Source organism: Salvelinus alpinus, chromosome 3, assembly GCF_045679555.1.
Source record: "Salvelinus alpinus chromosome 3, SLU_Salpinus.1, whole genome shotgun sequence".
Taxonomy (NCBI): Eukaryota; Metazoa; Chordata; class Actinopteri; order Salmoniformes; family Salmonidae; genus Salvelinus; species Salvelinus alpinus.
The window spans coordinates 98,486,263-98,504,908 of NC_092088.1; the positions used below are offsets into that span (position 1 = coordinate 98,486,263).

General features: G+C 41.0%; 1 protein-coding gene across 2 annotated transcripts in view; it reads right to left on the bottom strand.

The window, feature by feature from the left end:
* The window catches only part of LOC139571609 (transcription elongation regulator 1-like protein), a 59,103-nt gene that overhangs the window by 21,786 nt on the left and 18,671 nt on the right, over positions 1-18,646 (bottom strand). The gene's annotated exons all lie outside the window — the stretch shown is intronic.

An 18,646-nucleotide genomic window follows, 5' to 3' on the forward strand; every position in this document is an offset into this window, starting at 1 on the left:
CTACTACTACTGTGACTACTACTGTAACTACCATAGCACTGTCACAGTAGGTAACTGTGACTACTACTACTACTACTACTACTGTAACACTGTAACACTGTAACAGTATGTAACTGTGACTACTACTACTACCATTTCTACTGTAACTACCATAGCACTGTCACAGTATGTAACTGTGACTACTACTACTGTAACTACTGTAGCACTGTCACAGTATGTAACTGTGACTATTACTACTACTGTAACACTATGTAACTGTGACTACTACTACTGTAACTACTGTAACACTGTCACAGTATGTAACTGTGACTGCTACTTCTGTAACTACTATAGCACTGTCACAGTATGTAACTGTGGCTACTACTACTACTGTAACACTGTAATAGTATGTAACTGTGACTACTACTACTGTAACTACTGTAGCACTGTCACAGTATGTAACTGTGACTATTACTACTACTGTAACACTATGTAACTGTGACTACTACTACTGTAACTACTGTAACACTGTCACAGTATGGAACTGTGACTGCTACTTCTGTAACTACTATAGCACTGTCACAGTATGTAACTGTGGCTACTGCTATTACTGTAACACTGTAATAGTATGTAACTGTGGCTACTACTACTGTAACTACTGTAGCACTGTCACAGTATGTAACTGTGACTATTACTACTACTGTAACACTATGTAACTGTGACTACTACTACTGTAACTACTGTAACACTGTCACAGTATGTAACTGTGACTACTACTAATGTAACTACTGTAACACTGTAATAGTATGTAACTGTGACTACTACTACTGTAACACTATGTAACTGTAACTACTACTACTGTAACTACTACTACTCCTACTACTGTAACTACTGTAGCAGTGTCACAGTGAGTGTGGAAAACAGATCAATACTCTGCGTTTTACCCAGAAATCTAGGAGGTCACCTTCGAAAAGCCCTCTGCTGATTCCAGGGGGATGGGAATAGCTGTACGCTGCACATTAACCTGGAAGGGAGGACTGTAGCAGACACCCGTTAGCCTGATGGGACAATAACAGAGCCATTTGGCTTTCTTAAAGCCTGTATTAACGTTATATACAGACAGTTAGGCTGCTGCTTCAGGCTCCTACACTGTTGAAGGCTGTGTATGCTATCCCCGATGCACTGATAGAACACATGGGAATGAAGTAAGCGAAGAGCGTAGAAGTGATACCTAGAACCACAAAGGGTTCTTCGGCTTGTCCCTGTAGGAGAATACGTTTTGGTTCCACGTAGAACCTTTGTTTGTTTTGCAGAAGACCTGTGTTAAAATGTAAAGGTCATTTCCGATTGAGCCAACATATGCATTGTTTACCATGAATGCAGTCTCCGCGAACACAGGAACATTGCCTTTAAATTTCATTCGAGCTATAACGTGGGTCTACTTCTGCCATATGGATTGAATCCAGGCATTGGTATCCAAATATACTTCACAGGTGTCATTAAAGGGCAATTCCGCCACTTTTCAACCTCCTATTCATTATCTACAGCACCATATACCTCCTTGTTGTTCACGCCTTGAGTTCACAAATCCAAATTCATGACGCGCGATCACTAGGTCCAGACGAAAAGTCAAAAAGTCAAACGATGTATAGAATCAATCTTTAGGATGTTTTTAACATAAATCTTCAATAATGTTCCAACCGGAGAATTCCTTTGTCTTTAGAACTGCAATGGAACGCAGGTCGCTCTCACGTGAGAGCGCGTGACCAGCTCATGCCATTCTGCCAGACCTCTGACTCATTCAGCTCTCATTTGCCCCCACTTCACAGTAGAAGCCTCAAACAAGGTTCTAAAGACTGATGACATCTAGGGAAAGCCTTAGAAGGTGCAATGACCCCACAGACACTGTAAATTCGATAGGCGATGAGTTGAAAAACTACAAACCTCAGATTTCCCACTTCCTGGTTGGATTTTTCTCAGGTTTTCGCCTGCCATATGAGTTATGTTATACTCACAGACATCATTCAAACAGTTTTAGAAACTTCAGAGTGTTATCTATCCAATACTACTAATAATTAGCCTATATTATCTGGGCCTGAGTAGCAGGAAGTTTACTCTGGGCACGCTTTTCATCCGAATGTGAAAATGCTGCCCCCTAGCCCAAACAGGTTAAGGACAACAAAGTCAAGGTATTGGAGTGGCCATCACAAGCCCTGACCTGAATCCTATAGAAAATGTGTGGACAGAACTGAAAAAGCGTGTGCGAGCAAGGTGGCCTACAAACCTGACTCAGTTACATCAGCTCTGTCAGGAGGATTGGGCCAAAAGTCACCCAATTTATTGTGGGAAGCTTGTGGAAGGCTACCCAAAACATTTGACCCAAGTTAAACAATTTAAAGGCAATGCTACCAAAAATGAATTGAGTGTATGTAAACTTCTGACCCACTGGGAATATGATGAAAGAAATAAAAGCTGAAATAAATTATTCTCTCTACTATTATTCTGACATTTCACATTCTTAAAATGAAGTGGTGATCCTAACTGACTTAAGACAGGGATTTTTTACCAGGATTAAATGTCAGGAATTGTGAAAAACTCAGCATAAATGTATTTGGCTCAGGTGTATGTAAACTTCAACTGTATGTTTGAGGCTTTACTGAGCCGGTCAAACTTCCCTCTTCGGGGAGAGCCCTTCCCCATTTGTTCCGCACATCAAGTATGCAGACATTTGCACAGTCTTGCACGAACTGGCACATTTTCTGGCTGGCGCTCGCATTGCTTTCATTGTTGATTTCCTTACAAAAAATGTACTTTGGACATGTGTGCGTTCCTATCAAAGTAAGTGCCTTCCAGTATTTTCTGTATATCGTGTTGTTGTTTCTACTGTAGCATGAAGTATGTATGTATGTACAAACGGAGCATAATGTATTTTATAGTTTTATTCACATGTTTTGAAGGTCTGGTGAAAAATAATGCATTTCGATAATAGAAATAAGGCCATGCTCATTAAAATAAATCATCCTCCCTCATGTTAAATGGCACTGACCGCCACTGCATTCGTAAGGACTTTGTGTAAAATGTTTCTGTGAAAAAAGAACTGTGTGGCTAGCTCAAATGCTGACTGTCGCGGGGAATCAAAATTGGACGTTCTAAATTAGCGTTCTAATCGGTTTGAGCGTACGCTGCAGGGACCACTGTACAATGATCACACCCATTTGTTGGTACACGTGAAAACCAAGAAAAAGTTAGATTTTCAAAACATGCTATGGGTTTCTAGCCAGAGGGAGGGTATTTGCCAGAGGCGGGGTATTTTCTTGCTCCGCATGTAACTGTGAATCTATTTTTAAAATGTTTTTACTTTTGATGATGTAATCGGGAAGAACTTTGTAACTTTATAATTGTTTCTAAAAAAAACATAGAAATTTGGCGTTTTTACATACACTTAATGGCCAAAAGTATGTGACCCTCCCCTTCAAATTAGTGGATTCGGCTATTTCAGCCACACCTGTTGCTGACAGGTGTATAAAATCGAGCACACCGCCATGCAATCTCCATAGACAAACATTGGCTGTAGAATGGCCCATACTGAAGAGCTCAGTGACTTTAAACATGGCACCGACATCGGATGCCAAATTTCCAACAAGTCAGTTCGTCAAATTTCTGCCCTGCTAGAGCTGCCCCGGTCAACTGTAAGTGCTGTTATTGTGAAGTGGAAATGTCTAGGAGCAACAATTGCTCAGCCGCAAAGTGGTAGGCCACACAAGCTCACAGAATGGGGAACCGTAGTGTGTAAAAATTATTTGGGATCACAGAGTGATGAAGCGCGTAGGGCACATAATTTGTCTGTCCTCGGTTGCAAGACTCACTACCGGGTTCCAAACTGCTTCTGGAAGTAACGTCAGCACAATAACTGTTTGTCGGGAGCTTCATGAAATTGGTTTCCATGGCCAAGCAGCCGCACACAAGCCTAAGATCACCATGCGCAATGCCAAGCTTCGGCTGGAGTGGTGTAAAGCGCACCGCTATTGGATACTGGAGCAGTGGAAACGTGTTCTCTGTAGCTTCACCATCTGGCAGTCCGAAGGATGAATCTGGGTTGGCGGATGCTAGAGAAACGCTACCTGCCCCAATGCATAGTGCGAATTGTACAGTTTGTGGATGAGGAACACAATGACATTCTAGACGATAATGGTCCATACAGAAATGGTTTATCGAGATCTGTGTGGAAGAACTTGACTGGCCTGCACAGAGCCCTGATCTCAACCCAGTCGAACACCTTTGGGATGAATTGGAACGCCGACTGTGAGCCAGGCCTAATCGCCCAACATCAGTGCCCCCGACCTCACTAATGCTCTTGTGGCTGAATGGAAGCAAGTCCCCGCAGCAATGTTCCAACATCTAGTGGAAAGCCTACCCAGAAGAGCTGAGGCTGTTATAGCAGCAAAGAGGGGACCAACTCCATATTAATGCCAATGATTTTCTAATGAGATATTAGACAGCAGGTGTCCACATACTGTTTCATGTCGTGTATATAGACACTGGTATTATGCTGGAGATAATTACGTAGTGGGATTATTACACTTTAAGTTGGCCAAATGGCAAAAAAAGGACATTGTCCTCTTCAAAGGATCATATTTGTATTACATATTCTATGAAAGACAGTTCAATATGTGGAGATTAATGACTGCCAATTATAAAATGCTAAATAACACCCTCCTATGGAACTGGATTAAGGATGAAATCTGAATGTCATTTCCACTAGTTCTTTAACATGAACACGTTTCCCCTGCGGTAGGAATCAACCGTATATTGATCCCACATAACGACTGAAGTTGAATAAAATATAATCGACAGTATATCGATCCCACATAACGACTGAAGTTGAATAAAATATAATCGACAGTATATCGATCCCACATAACGACTGAAGTTGAATAAAATATAATCAACCGTATATCGATCCCACATAACGACTGAAGTTGAATAAAATATAATCAACCGGATATCGATCCCACATAACGACTGAAGTTGAATAAAATATAATCAACCGTATATCGATCCCACATAACGACTGAAGTTGAATAAAATATAATCAACCGTATATCGATCCCACATAACGACTGAACTTGAATAAAATATAATCAACCGTATATCGATCCCACATAACGACTGAAGTTGAATAAAATATAATCAACCGGATATCGATCCCACATAACGACTGAAGTTGAATAAAATATAATCAACCGGATATCGATCCCACATAACGACTGAAGTTGAATAAAATATAATCAACAGCTAATAAGAACCTTTTTTATTTTTTTATTTAACTCCGACAATTTGACAAACCTTTTCTCAAAATGATCTTCCACTTATTAATAAGCAATATACACCAGATTTCAAATATTAGTTTGATTTTAAGATGTCAAACAATATTTCTCATTGTCATGAAAGGTTGCTAGATTGTTCCCAGTGTTTGATCTAAAGCATTCTGGGAAATATATAAACATTTAAAACATTTTATTTATCTAGGCAAGTCAGTTAAGAACAAATTCTTATTTACAATGACGGCCTACAGGGGAACAGTGGGTTAACTGCCTTATTCAGGGGTAAAATTACAGATTTGTTTAGCTCGGGGATTCGATCCAGCAACCTTTCGGTTACTGGCCCAACGCTCTAACCACTAGGCTACCTGCCACCCCAAAAACATGAAAAACCGGTCCATTTGTTCTCCATGACCTTGAATGTACAATGGTAGGAATACACACAGTATAAAGACAAAAGGTTTTCTGAAGTACTCTGGAAGATGAATGAAATGTGATGTTGCTGCATCAGCCCTGAATCTCCCCAGAACCAAGTTAGCTAAGGAAGGTTAGTGACGTTTCTTTCCATTCAAGTGTTTTTAAGGTTTTCATCACTTTATCTTCTGTTGTTGCTTCTAAGAACGCTCTGCTAGATATTGAACTGCTTGAGCTGAGGAGGCCTACTTGTTAGGGGTATATAGAATATACAGAGCACGACAGCTGGCTGACTCACATAACAGATCACTTTACATTTCATATTCATCTTTTACTAGGATCCATCCATCAACACCTGAATCCAAAACTGCATCTCTTCATAATCATCATCACCATCATCCTCACCACCATCATCCTCACCACCATCATAACCCTCATCATCATCCTCATCATCACCACATCATAATTTGATTGTATCATTTTATTCAACCTTTATTTAACTAGGCAAGTAAATTAACCCTTCTCCTGCAATTTCTTGGGTCCCCCTCAAAATCCGTCTGTTTAGGCTAAAAGATATCTGTTTTGCATGGGCTGTACCTCAATCCACCACATCCACCGATATCGCAATTCCTCATCTGCGGTGAAAGGTGGCAGAGATAGAGCGGTGTTTATCAGACCATGGAAAGATGAGACTCTCACAAACACAAACGGTGATCATCTGTTTTACGACTCACGGGACTTGTCCGAAGTCGGTACAACCTCTTCTGAAAACCTCTGTCTGTAGCGGCTGAACAGTTTGGGCTAGAGACTAATATAAAAGGTCTCTGGCGAATACCCTTCTGTACATGTCGGATGTTCTGCTCCAGAACGTCCACAAGACTTGTCTGAAGGTCCCCAGGTCCCCGGAACTATTTTTTTTTTTTTTATCTACGGAAGTATATATGGAGAGAGTTTAGTGCATAAAATAAGGAGTTAAATATATGTAAAAATACAGTGGGGAGAACAAGTATTTGATACACCGCCGATTTTGCAGGTTTTCCTACTTACAAAGCATGTAGAGGTCTGTAATTTTTATCATAGGTACACTTCAACTGTGAGAGACAGAATCTAAAACAAAAATCCAGAAAATCACATTGTATAATTTTTAAGTATTTAATTTGCATTTTATTGCATGACATAAGTATTTGATACATCAGAAAAGCAGAACTTAATATTTGGTACAGAAACCTTTGTTTGCAATTACAGCGTTCATACGTTTCCTGTAGTTCTTGACCAGGTTTGCACACACTGCAGCAGGGATTTTGGCCCACTCCTCCATACAGACCTTCTCCAGATCCTTCAGGTTTCGGGGCTGTCGCTGGGCAATACGGACTTTCAGCTCCCTCCAAAGATTTTCTATTGGGTTCAGGTCTGGAGACTGTCTAGGCCACTCCAGGACCTTGAAATGCTTCTTACGGAGCCACTCCTTAGTTGCCCTGGCTGTGTGTTTCGGGTCGTTGTCATGCTGGAAGACCCAGCCACGACCCATCTTCAATGCTCTTACTGAGGGAAGGAGTTTGTTGGCCAAGATCTCGCGATACTTGGCCCCATCCATCCTCCCCTCAATACAGTGCAGTCGTCCTGTCCCCTTTGCAGAAAAGCATCCCCAAAGAATGATGTTTCCACCTCCATGCTTCACGGTTGGGATGGTGTTCTTGGGGTTGTACTCATCCTTCTTCTTCCTCCAAACACGGCGAGTGGAGTTTAGACCAAAAAGCTCTATTTTTGTCTCATCAGACCACATGACCTTCTCCCATTCCTCCTCTGGATCATCCAGATGGTCATTGGCAAACTTCAGACGGGCCTGGACATGCACTGGCTTGAGCAGGGGGACCTTGCGTGCACTGCAGGATTTTAATCCATGACGGCGTAGTGTGTTACTAATGGTTTTCTTTGAGACTGTGGTCCCAGCTCTCTTCAGGTCATTGACCAGGTCCTGCCGTGTAGTTCTGGGCTGATCCCTCACCTTCTTCATGATCATTGATGCCCCACGAGGTGAGATCTTGCATGGAGCCCCAGACCGAGGGTGATTGACCGTCATCTTGAACTTCTTCCATTTTCTAATAATTGCGCCAACAGTTGTTGCCTTCTCACCAAGCTGTTTTTCTATTGTCCTGTAGCCCATCCCAGCCTTGTGCAGGTCTACAATTTTATCCCTGATGTCCTTACACAGCTCTCTGGTCTTGGCCATTGTGGAGAGGTTGGAGTCTGTTTGATTGAGTGTGTGGACAGGTGTCTTTTATACAGGTAACGAGTTCAAACAGGTGGAGTTAATACAGGTAATGAGTGGAGAACAGGAGGGCTTCTCAAAGAAAAACTAACAGGTCTGTGAGAGCCGGAATTCTTACTGGTTGGTAGGTGATCAAATACTTATGTCATGCAATAAAATGCAAATTAATTACTTAAAAATCATACAATGTGATTTTCTGGATTTTTGTTTTAGATTCCATCTCTCACAGTTGAAGTGTACCTATGATAAAAATTACAGACCTCTACATGCTTTGTAAGTAGGAAAACCTACAAAATTGACAGTGTATCAAATACTTGTTCTCCCCACTGTATATATATAAATAGTTTCCTGGTCTTTCTTCTATCTCTCAGATTTAGGACAGACACTTCAGAACAAACTTCCTTTAGATTTTTGGGGGGCGTATCTGTTATTCATTGTGTTTCTATTGGTTAATAGCAGTAAGGACTATCTGTTATTCATTGTGTTTCTATTGGCTAATAGCAGTAAGGACTGTTGTTCATTGTGTTTCTATTGGTTAATAGCAGTAAGGACTATCTGTTGTTCATTGTGTTTCTATTGGTTAATAGCAGTAAGGACTATCTGTTATTCATTGTGTTTCTATTGGTTAATAGCAGTAAGGACTATCTGTTATTCATTGTGTTTCTATTGGTTAATAGCAGTAAGGACTATCTGTTATTCATTGTGTTTCTATTGGTTAATAGCAGTAAGGACTATCTGTTATTCATTGTGTTTCTATTGGTTAATAGCAGTAAGGACTATCTGTTATTCATTGTGTTTCTATTGGTTAATAGCAGTAAGGACTATCTGTTATTCAGTGTGTTTCTATTGGTTAATAGCAGTAAGGACTATCTGTTATTCATTGTGTTTCTATTGGTTAATAGCAGTAAGGACTATCTGTTATTCATTGTGTTTCTATTGGTTAATAGCAGTAAGGACTATCTGTTGTTCATTGTGTTTCTATTGGTTAATAGCAGTAAGGACTTTCTGTTATTCATTGTGTTTCTATTGGCTAATAGCAGTAAGGACTATCTGTTGTTCCATGTAGTAAATATGTTATTCAATTCATTTGTATGGGATAATAGCATTAATTAAGGCCAAACATCATTTTTCATCTGAGAGATTTGTCATTAAACAGTCTCCATATATACAGTACTTCCATAATTTTTTCCCGGGGGACCTTCAGATGAGTCTTGTGAGGTCTGTGGGCGTCCTATAGCCAGCCAACATGTACGTGTTCCTGAGAGTCTCACCTTTACACAGAGGGGTCATATTAATGAGTAGCCCAAACTGGTTGAATGCTGCAGACAGAAGTTAACAGATCGGCTGTACCGACTTCAGATGAGTCCTAAGACGCTTATGGTGGTGATAGAGCAAAACGGAGAACACCACCGTGTTCGTGAGAGTCTCATCTTTCCATAGAGGGGTCTCTAGCATAAACTGACGTATTTATGTATTATGCTAATTAGATTTTCACAGGGGCGCGGAAATCGACCTTAAGGGGTCATTACACACACCGAGTCTCTCAATGGGAGACTGCATGATGCTGACTGCTCCGGTATTACAGTAGGACACCCATTGTGAACATTTCATTTGAAAGTTAAACACTTTCCACAATGCAGCGCAACACAGCAGGAACCATCTTGTTTCTGTGTTCATCCATAAAACACAACAGAGCCTGGGGGGATGGTGGAGGAGAGGGGAGAAGAGAAGAGAGGATACGAGTGGAGGAGAGGGAGAAATGTGAGGTGAGCGGGGAGGAGAGAGGAGAAGAGGGGAGGAAAGAGGGTTTAGATGAGGTGGAGGGTAGAGAGGAGAGGAGAGAAGGAGAGGGTAGAGAGGAGAGGTGGAGGGGAGTAGAGGGGAGGAGAGGTAGAGGGGAGAAGAGGAGAGGGGAGGAAAGGAGGAGGAGAGGGGTGGAGAGATGGGACGAGAGGGGAGGAGGAGATGAGAGGTGAGATCAATCAAAAACAAACCTACTTTAAGCACCAAATGAAAAAAAAAGGTTGTGTCTGTGTCTACAGAATACTGTGAAGGGGCTGAGGAGGAGGAGGAGGGCTGAGGAGGAACCTACTGGAAAAAACAGAGGACCACCTTCACCATCATAATGAAAATAAAGCCCTCTCATCCATCCAAATAGACTATGGATTATATTTATGTGGTCTCATGTCTATAGTAGACTGTATATATTATATGTATATGGTCTCATGTCTATAGTAGACTGTATAGATTATATTTATGTGGTCTCATGTCTATAGTAGACTGTATAGATTATATTTATATGGTCTCATGTCTATAGTAGACTGTATAGATTATAATTATATGGTCTCAAGTCTATAGTAGACTGTATAGATTATATTTATGTGGTCTCATGTCTATAGTAGACTGTATAGATTATATTTATATGGTCTCAAGTCTATAGTAGACTGTATATATTATATTTATATGGTCTCATGTCTATAGTAGACTGTATAGATTATATTTATATGGTCTCATGTCTATAGTAGACTGTATATATTATATTTATATGGTCTCATGTCTATAGTAGACTGTATAGATTATATTTATATGGTCTCATGTCTATAGTAGACTGTATAGATTATATTTATGTGGTCTCATGTCTATAGTAGACTGTATAGATTATATTTATATGGTCTCATGTCTATAGTAGACTGTATAGATTATATTTATGTGGTCTCATGTCTATAGTAGACTGTATAGATTATATTTATGTGGTCTCATGTCTATAGTAGACTGTATAGATTATATTTATATGGTCTCATGTCTATAGTAGACTGTATAGATTATATTTATATGGTCTCATGTCTATAGTAGACTGTATAGATTATATTTATGTGGTCTCATGTCTATAGTAGACTGTATAGATTATATTTATATGGTCTCATGTCTACAGTAGACTGTATAGATTATATTTATGTGGTCTCATGTCTATAGTAGACTGTATAGATTATATTTATATGGTCTCATGTCTATAGTAGACTGTATAGATTATATTTATGTGGTCTCATGTCTATAGTAGACTGTATAGATTATATTTATAGTGGTCTCATGTCTATAGTAGACTGTATAGATTATATGTATATGGTCTCATGTCTATAGTAGACTGTATAGATTATATTTATGTGGTCTCATGTCTATAGTAGACTGTATAGATTATATTTATGTGGTCTCATGTCTATAGTAGACTGTATAGATTATATTTATATGGTCTCATGTCTATAGTAGACTGTATAGATTATATTTATATGGTCTCATGTCTATAGTAGACTGTATAGATTATATTTATGTGGTCTCATGTCTATAGTAGACTGTATAGGTTATATTTATGTGGTCTCATGTCTATAGTAGACTGTATAGATTATATTAATATGGTCTCATGTCTATAGTAGACTGTATAGATTATATTTATGTGGTCTCATGTCTGTAGTAGACTGTATAGATTATATTTATATGGTCTCATGTCTATAGTAGACTGTATAGATTATATTTATGTGGTCTCATGTCTATAGTAGACTGTATAGATTATATTTATATGGTCTCATGTCTATAGTAGACTGTATAGATTATATTTATATGGTCTCATGTCTATAGTAGACTGTATAGATTATATTTATATGGTCTCATGTCTATAGTAGACTGTATAGATTATATTTATGTGGTCTCATGTCTATAGTAGACTGTATAGATTATATTTATGTGGTCTCATGTCTATAGTAGACTGTATAGATTATATTTATATGGTATCATGTCTATAGTAGACTGTATAGATTATATTTATATGGTCTCATGTCTATAGTAGACTGTATAGATTATATTTATGTGGTCTCATGTCTGTAGTAGACTGTATATATTATATTTATGTGGTCTCATGTCTATAGTAGACTGTATAGATTATATTTATGTGGTTTCATGTCTATAGTAGACTGTATAGATTATATTTATGTGGTCTCATGTCTGTAGTAGACTGTATATATTATATTTATATGGTCTCATGTCTATAGTAGACTGTATAGATTATATTTATGTGGTCTCATGTCTATAGTAGACTGTATAGATTATATTTATGTGGTTTCATGTCTATAGTAGACTGTATAGATTATATTTATGTGGTCTCATGTCTATAGTAGACTGTATATATTATATTTATATGGGTTCATGTCTATAGTAGACTGTATAGATTATATTTATGTGGTTTCATGTCTATAGTAGACTGTATAGATTATATTTATGTGGTCTCATGTCTATAGTAGACTGTATATATTATATGTATATGGTCTCATGTCTATAGTAGACTGTATAGATTATATTTATATGGTCTCATGTCTATAGTAGACTGTATATATTATATTTATATGGTCTCATGTCTATAGTAGACTGTTTAAGGGCTGAGGAGGAACCCACTGGATATAAAGGTACAGAAACACAACAACATGATTACCTGTGCTTGTATGATGCTTTCCTAACATATTATAGCGTCACGTGATGCTTCCATAACATATTATAGCTTCACGTGATGCTTTCATAACATATTATAACATATTATATGACATATTATCACATCACACGAAGAGCACAGTCTTAAACACAGTGCAGTCTGATCTGTGGCAGACAGACAGCAGAGGGATGGGAGCCGGCGCCGAAAAGAGATGGCTGCCTCGCTTCGTGTTCCTTGGAAAATATGCAGTATTTTGTTTTTTTACGTGTTATTTCTTACATCGGTACCCCGGGTAATCTTAGGTTTCATTACATACAGTCGGGAGGAACTACTGAATATACGATTAACGTCAACTCATCATCGTTCCTACCAGGAATATGACTTTCCCGAAACGGATCCAGTGTTTTGCCTTCCACACAATACAATGGATCTGATCCCAGCCGGCGACCCTGTGCGACGCCGAAAAAGGGGAAAACGTGGCGGTCTCGTGGTCAGGCTTCGGAGACGGGCACATCGCGCTCCACTCCCTAGCATACTACTCGCCAATGTCCAGTCTCTTGACAATAAGGTTGATGAAATCCGAGCACGGGTAGCATTCCAGAGAGACATCAGGGATTGCAACGTGCTCTGCTTCACGGAAACATGGCTAACTCAAGGGACGCTAACGGAGTCGGTGCAGCCAGCTGGTTTCTTCATGCATCGCGCCGACAGAAACAAACATCTTTCCGGTAAGAAGAGGGGCGGGGGGGTATGCCTTATGATTAACGAGAAGTGGTGTGATCATCATAACAACACACAAGAACTCAAGTCGTTCTGTTCACCTGATCTAGAACTCCTCACAATCAAATGTCGACCGCATTATCTACCAAGGGAATTCTCGTCAATCATAATCACAGCCGTATACATTCCCCCCCAAGCAGACACATCGATGGCCCTGAACGAACTTTATCTGACTCTTTGTAAACTGGAAACCACACACCCTGAGGCTGCATTCATCGTAGCTGGGGATTTTAACAAGGCTAATCTAAAAACAAAACTCCCTAAATTCTATCAGCATATCGATTGTGCTACCAGGGCTGGAAAAACACTAGACCATTGTTATACTAATTTCCGCGACGCTTATAAGGCCCTCCCCCGCCCCCCTTTCGGAAAAGCTGACCACGACTCCATTTTGTTGATTCCAGCCTACAAACAAAAACTCAAACAACAAGCTCCCGCGCTCAGGTCTGTTCAACGCTGGTCCGACCAATCTGAATCCACGCTTCAAGACTGCTTCGATCACGCGGATTGGAATATGTTCCGCATCGCGTCCAACAACAATATTGACGAATATGCTGATTCGGTGAGCGAGTTCATTAGGAAGTGCATTGACGATGTCGTACCCACAGCAACGATAAAAACATTCTCAAACCAGAAACCGTGGATTGACGGCAGCATTCGCGTGAAACTGAAAGCGCGAACCACTGCTTTTAACCAGGGCAAGGTGACCGGAAGCATGACCGAATACAAACAGTGTAGCTATTCTCTCCGCAAGGCAATCAAACAGGCTAAGTCTCAGTACAGAGACAAAATCGAGTCGAAATTCAACAGCTCAGACACAAGAGGTATGTGGCAGGGTCTACAGTCAATCACGGATTACAAAAAGAAAACCAGCCCCGTCGAGGACCAGGATGTCTTGCTCCCAGACAGGCTAAACAACTTTTTTGCCCGCTTTGAGGACAATACAGTGCCACTGACACGGCCCCCTACCAAAACCTGCGGGCTCTCCTTCACTGCAGCCGAGGTGAGTAAAACATTTAAACGTGTTAACCCTCGCAAGGCTGCAGGCCCAGACGGCATTCCCAGCCGCGTCCTCAGAGCATGCGCAGACCAGCTGGCTGGTGTGTTTACGGACATATTCAATCAATCCTTATCCCAGTCTGCTGTTCCCACATGCTTCAAGAGGGCCACCATTGTTCCTGTTCCCAAGAAAGCTAAGGTAACTGAGCTAAACGACTACCGCCCCGTAGCACTCACTTCCGTCATCATGAAGTGCTTTGAGAGACTAGTCAAGGACCATATCACCTCCACCCTACCGGACACCCTAGACCCACTCCAATTTGCTTACCGACCCAATAGGTCCACAGACGACGCAATCGCAACCACACTGCACACTGCCCTAACCCATCTGGACAAGAGGAATACCCATGTGAGAATGCTGTTCATCGATTACAGCTCAGCATTTAACACCATAGTACCCTCCAAACTCGTCATCAAGCTCGAGACCCTGGGTCTCGACCCCGCCCTGTGCAACTGGGTCCTGGACTTCCTGACGGGCCGCCCCCAGGTGGTGAGGGTAGGTAACAACATCTCCACCCCGCTGATCCTCAACACTGGGGCCCCACAAGGGTGCGTTCTGAGCCCTCTCCTGTACTCCCTGTTCACCCACGACTGCGTGGCCATGCACGCCTCCAACTCAATCATCAAGTTTGCGGATGACACTACAGTGGTAGGCTTGATCACCAACAACGACGAGACGGCCTACAGGGAGGAGGTGAGGGCCCTCGGAGTGTGGTGTCAGGAAAATAACCTCATACTCAACGTCAACAAAACAAAGGAGATGATTGTGGACTTCAGGAAACAGCAGAGGGAGCACCCCCCTATCCACATCGACGGGTCAGTAGTGGAGAAGGTGGAAAGTTTTAAGTTCCTCGGTGTACACATCACGGACAAACTGAACTGGTCCACCCACACAGACAGCGTTGTGAAGAAGGCGCAGCAGCGCCTCTTCAACCTCAGGAGGCTGAAGAAATTCGGCTTGTCACCAAAAGCACTCACAAACTTCTACAGATGCACAATCGAGAGCATCCTGTCGGGCTGTATCACCGCCTGGTACGGCAACTGCTCCGCCCACAACCGTAAGGCTCTCCAGAGGGTAGTGAGGTCTGCAGAACGCATCACCAGGGGCAAACTACCTGCCCTCCAGGACACCTACACCACCCGATGTCACAGGAAGGCCATAAAGATCATCAAGGACAACAACCACCCAAGCCACTGCCTGTTCACCCCGCTATCATCCAGAAGGCGAGGTCAGTACAGGTGCATCAAAGCAGGGACCGAGAGACTGAAAAACAGCTTCTATCTCAAGGCCATCAGACTGTTAAACAGCCACCACTAACATTTAGCGGCCGCTGCCAACATACTGACTCAACTCCAGCCACTTTAAAAATGGGAATTGATGGAAATTATGTAAAAATGTACCACTAGCCACTTTAAGCAATGCCACTTAATACAATGTTTACATACCCTACATTACCCATCTCATATGTATATATACTGTACTCTATATCATCTACTGCATCTTGCCATCTTTATGCAATACATGTACCACTAGCCACTTTAAACTATGCCACTTTATGTTTACATACCCTACAGTACTCATCTCATATGTATATACCGTACTCTATACCATCTACTGCATCTGCCATGCCGTTCTGTACCACCACTCATCCATATATCTTTATGTACATATTCTTTATCCCTTTACACTTGTGTGTGTGTGTAAGGTAGTAGTGTGGAATTGTTAGGTTAGATTACTGTTGGTTATTACTGCATTGTCGGAACTAGAAGCACAAGCATTTCGCTACACTCGCATTAACATCTGCTAACCATGTGTATGTGACTAATAAAATTTGATTTGATTTGATTTGATTTGAGATATGAGCTGCTGGACGGAGGATTGTTCAACAATCAAACAGTGATGGTCACCTTCTCAAATGGCACCCTATTCCCTATATAGTGCACTACTTTAGACCGATGCCAATAGGGCTTTAGTCAAAGGTAGCATACTATATATCCGTATTTCGGATGGGACGATAAACGGGTGTCCTGACTCTCTGTGGTCACTAAAGATCCCACGGGACTTATCGTAAGAGTAGGGGTTTTAACCCCGGTGTCCTGGCTAAATTCCCAATCTGGTCCTCATACCATCACGGTCACCTAATCATCCCCAGCTTACAATTGTCTCATTCATCCCCCCTCCTCTCCCCTGTCACTATTCCCCAGGTCGTTGCTGTCAATGAGAACATGTTATCAGTCAACTTACCTGGTAGAATAAGGGTTAAATCAAATGAAAATACAGAGAATATGGTGCCATGTGAAATGCAGTCAGGGACCAACCAAAGGCTGTTTCTCCCTTTCTCTCCAGTCAGTCTGACAACGCATCTTTAACTCAACAAGTGAAGCTGATGGTAACTAAGGAACAAGGACCGCAGCAGTTTGATGAGGTCGAGTAGGGCTGTGACCCAAAATGGCACCCTAGTCCCTTTAATAGTGCACTACTTTTGACCAGGGTCCATAGGGCTCTGTTTATAAGCAGTGCAGTATGTAGGGTATAGGGTAGCATTGGGGATGCAGCCGCAGGACTTCACCTTGTCAGCAGTCTGCTGAGAGACATGGTCTCATTAAAGAGGAAGATCCCTCCCATAAGCCTGTGATCCACAGCGAGGTGCTAGCCACAGAACAGACAAGTATTCAATCATCCAGACAAGTAATTGATTGTATAATTACAACACAACACTGCACTGCATGCCCACCCGTCTGTCAGACAGTCGACACTGTCCAAGGGATTTCAGTTTCCAGCCTGGAGGCTTTTACAAACTGAAGGCTAGCGCAGCTGAAGAAAATGCAATGGGTGGGTGAAAGTGATGGATGGACTGTCATGGGCTGGCTGGAGAAATGCACTATTAGGGATTTAAAAACTACTTCCTGTCAAGTATCTTAGAAGGAAAAGTCTCTGTAGTGTAGTTGTTTTTTCATGATGCTGCTGTTAGGAAAGCATTTAGGAAGAACTAAAAATCACACAGCTGCGAGTTTGTTCATTGAAATGTCAACAGAATATAAACTGTATATGACCCACTGAAGAGGATACATACTGTACATGACTCACTGAAGAGGATACATACTATATATGACCCACTGTATAGAGGATACATACTGTATATGTCCCACTGTAAAGAGGATACATACTGTATATGACATACTGAAGAGGATACATACTATATATGACCCACTGTATAGAGGATACATACTGTATATGACCCACTGTAAAGAGGATACATACTGTATATGACCCACTGTATAGAGGATACATACTGTATATGACCCACTGTATAGAGGATACATACTGTATATGACCCACTGTATAGAGGATACATACTGTATATGACCCACTTTAAAGAGGATACATACTGTATATGTCCCACTGTAAAGAGGATACATACTGTATATGACCCACTGAAGAGGATACATACTGTATATGACCCACTGTAGAGGATACATACTGTATATGACCCACTGAAGAGGATACATACTGTAAATGACCCACTGTGAAGAGGATACATACTGTAAATTACCCTCTGTATAGAGGATACATACTGTATATGCCCCACTGTATAGAGGATGCATACTGTATATAACCCACTGTATAGAGGATACATACTGTATATGACCCACTGAAGAGGATACATACTGTATATGACCCACTGAAGAGGATACATACTGTATATGACCCACTGTATAGAGGATACATACTGTATATGACCCACTGTATAGAGGATACATACTGTATATGACCCACTGAAGACGATACATACTGTATATGACCCACTGAAGAGGATACATACTGTATATGACCCACTGTAAAGAGGATACATACTGTAAATGACCCACTGTAAAGAGGATACATACTGTAAATGACCCACTGAAGAGGATACATACTGTATATGACACACTGAAGAGGATACATACTGTATATGACCCACTGTAAAGAGGATACATACTGTAAATGACCCACTGTGAAGAGGATACATACTGTAAATTACCCACTGAAGAGGATACATACTGTATATGACCCACTGTATAGAGGATACATACTGTATATGACACACTGAAGAGGATACATACTGTATATGACCCACTGTATAGAGGATACATACTGTATATGACCCACTGTATAGAGGATACATACTGTATATGACACACTGTATAGAGGATACATACTGTATATGTCCCACTGTAAAGAGGATACATACTGTATATGACCCACTGAAGAGGATACATACTGTATATGACCCACTGAAGAGGATACATACTGTATATGACCCACTGAAGAGGATACATACTGTAAATGACCCACTGTGAAGAGGATAC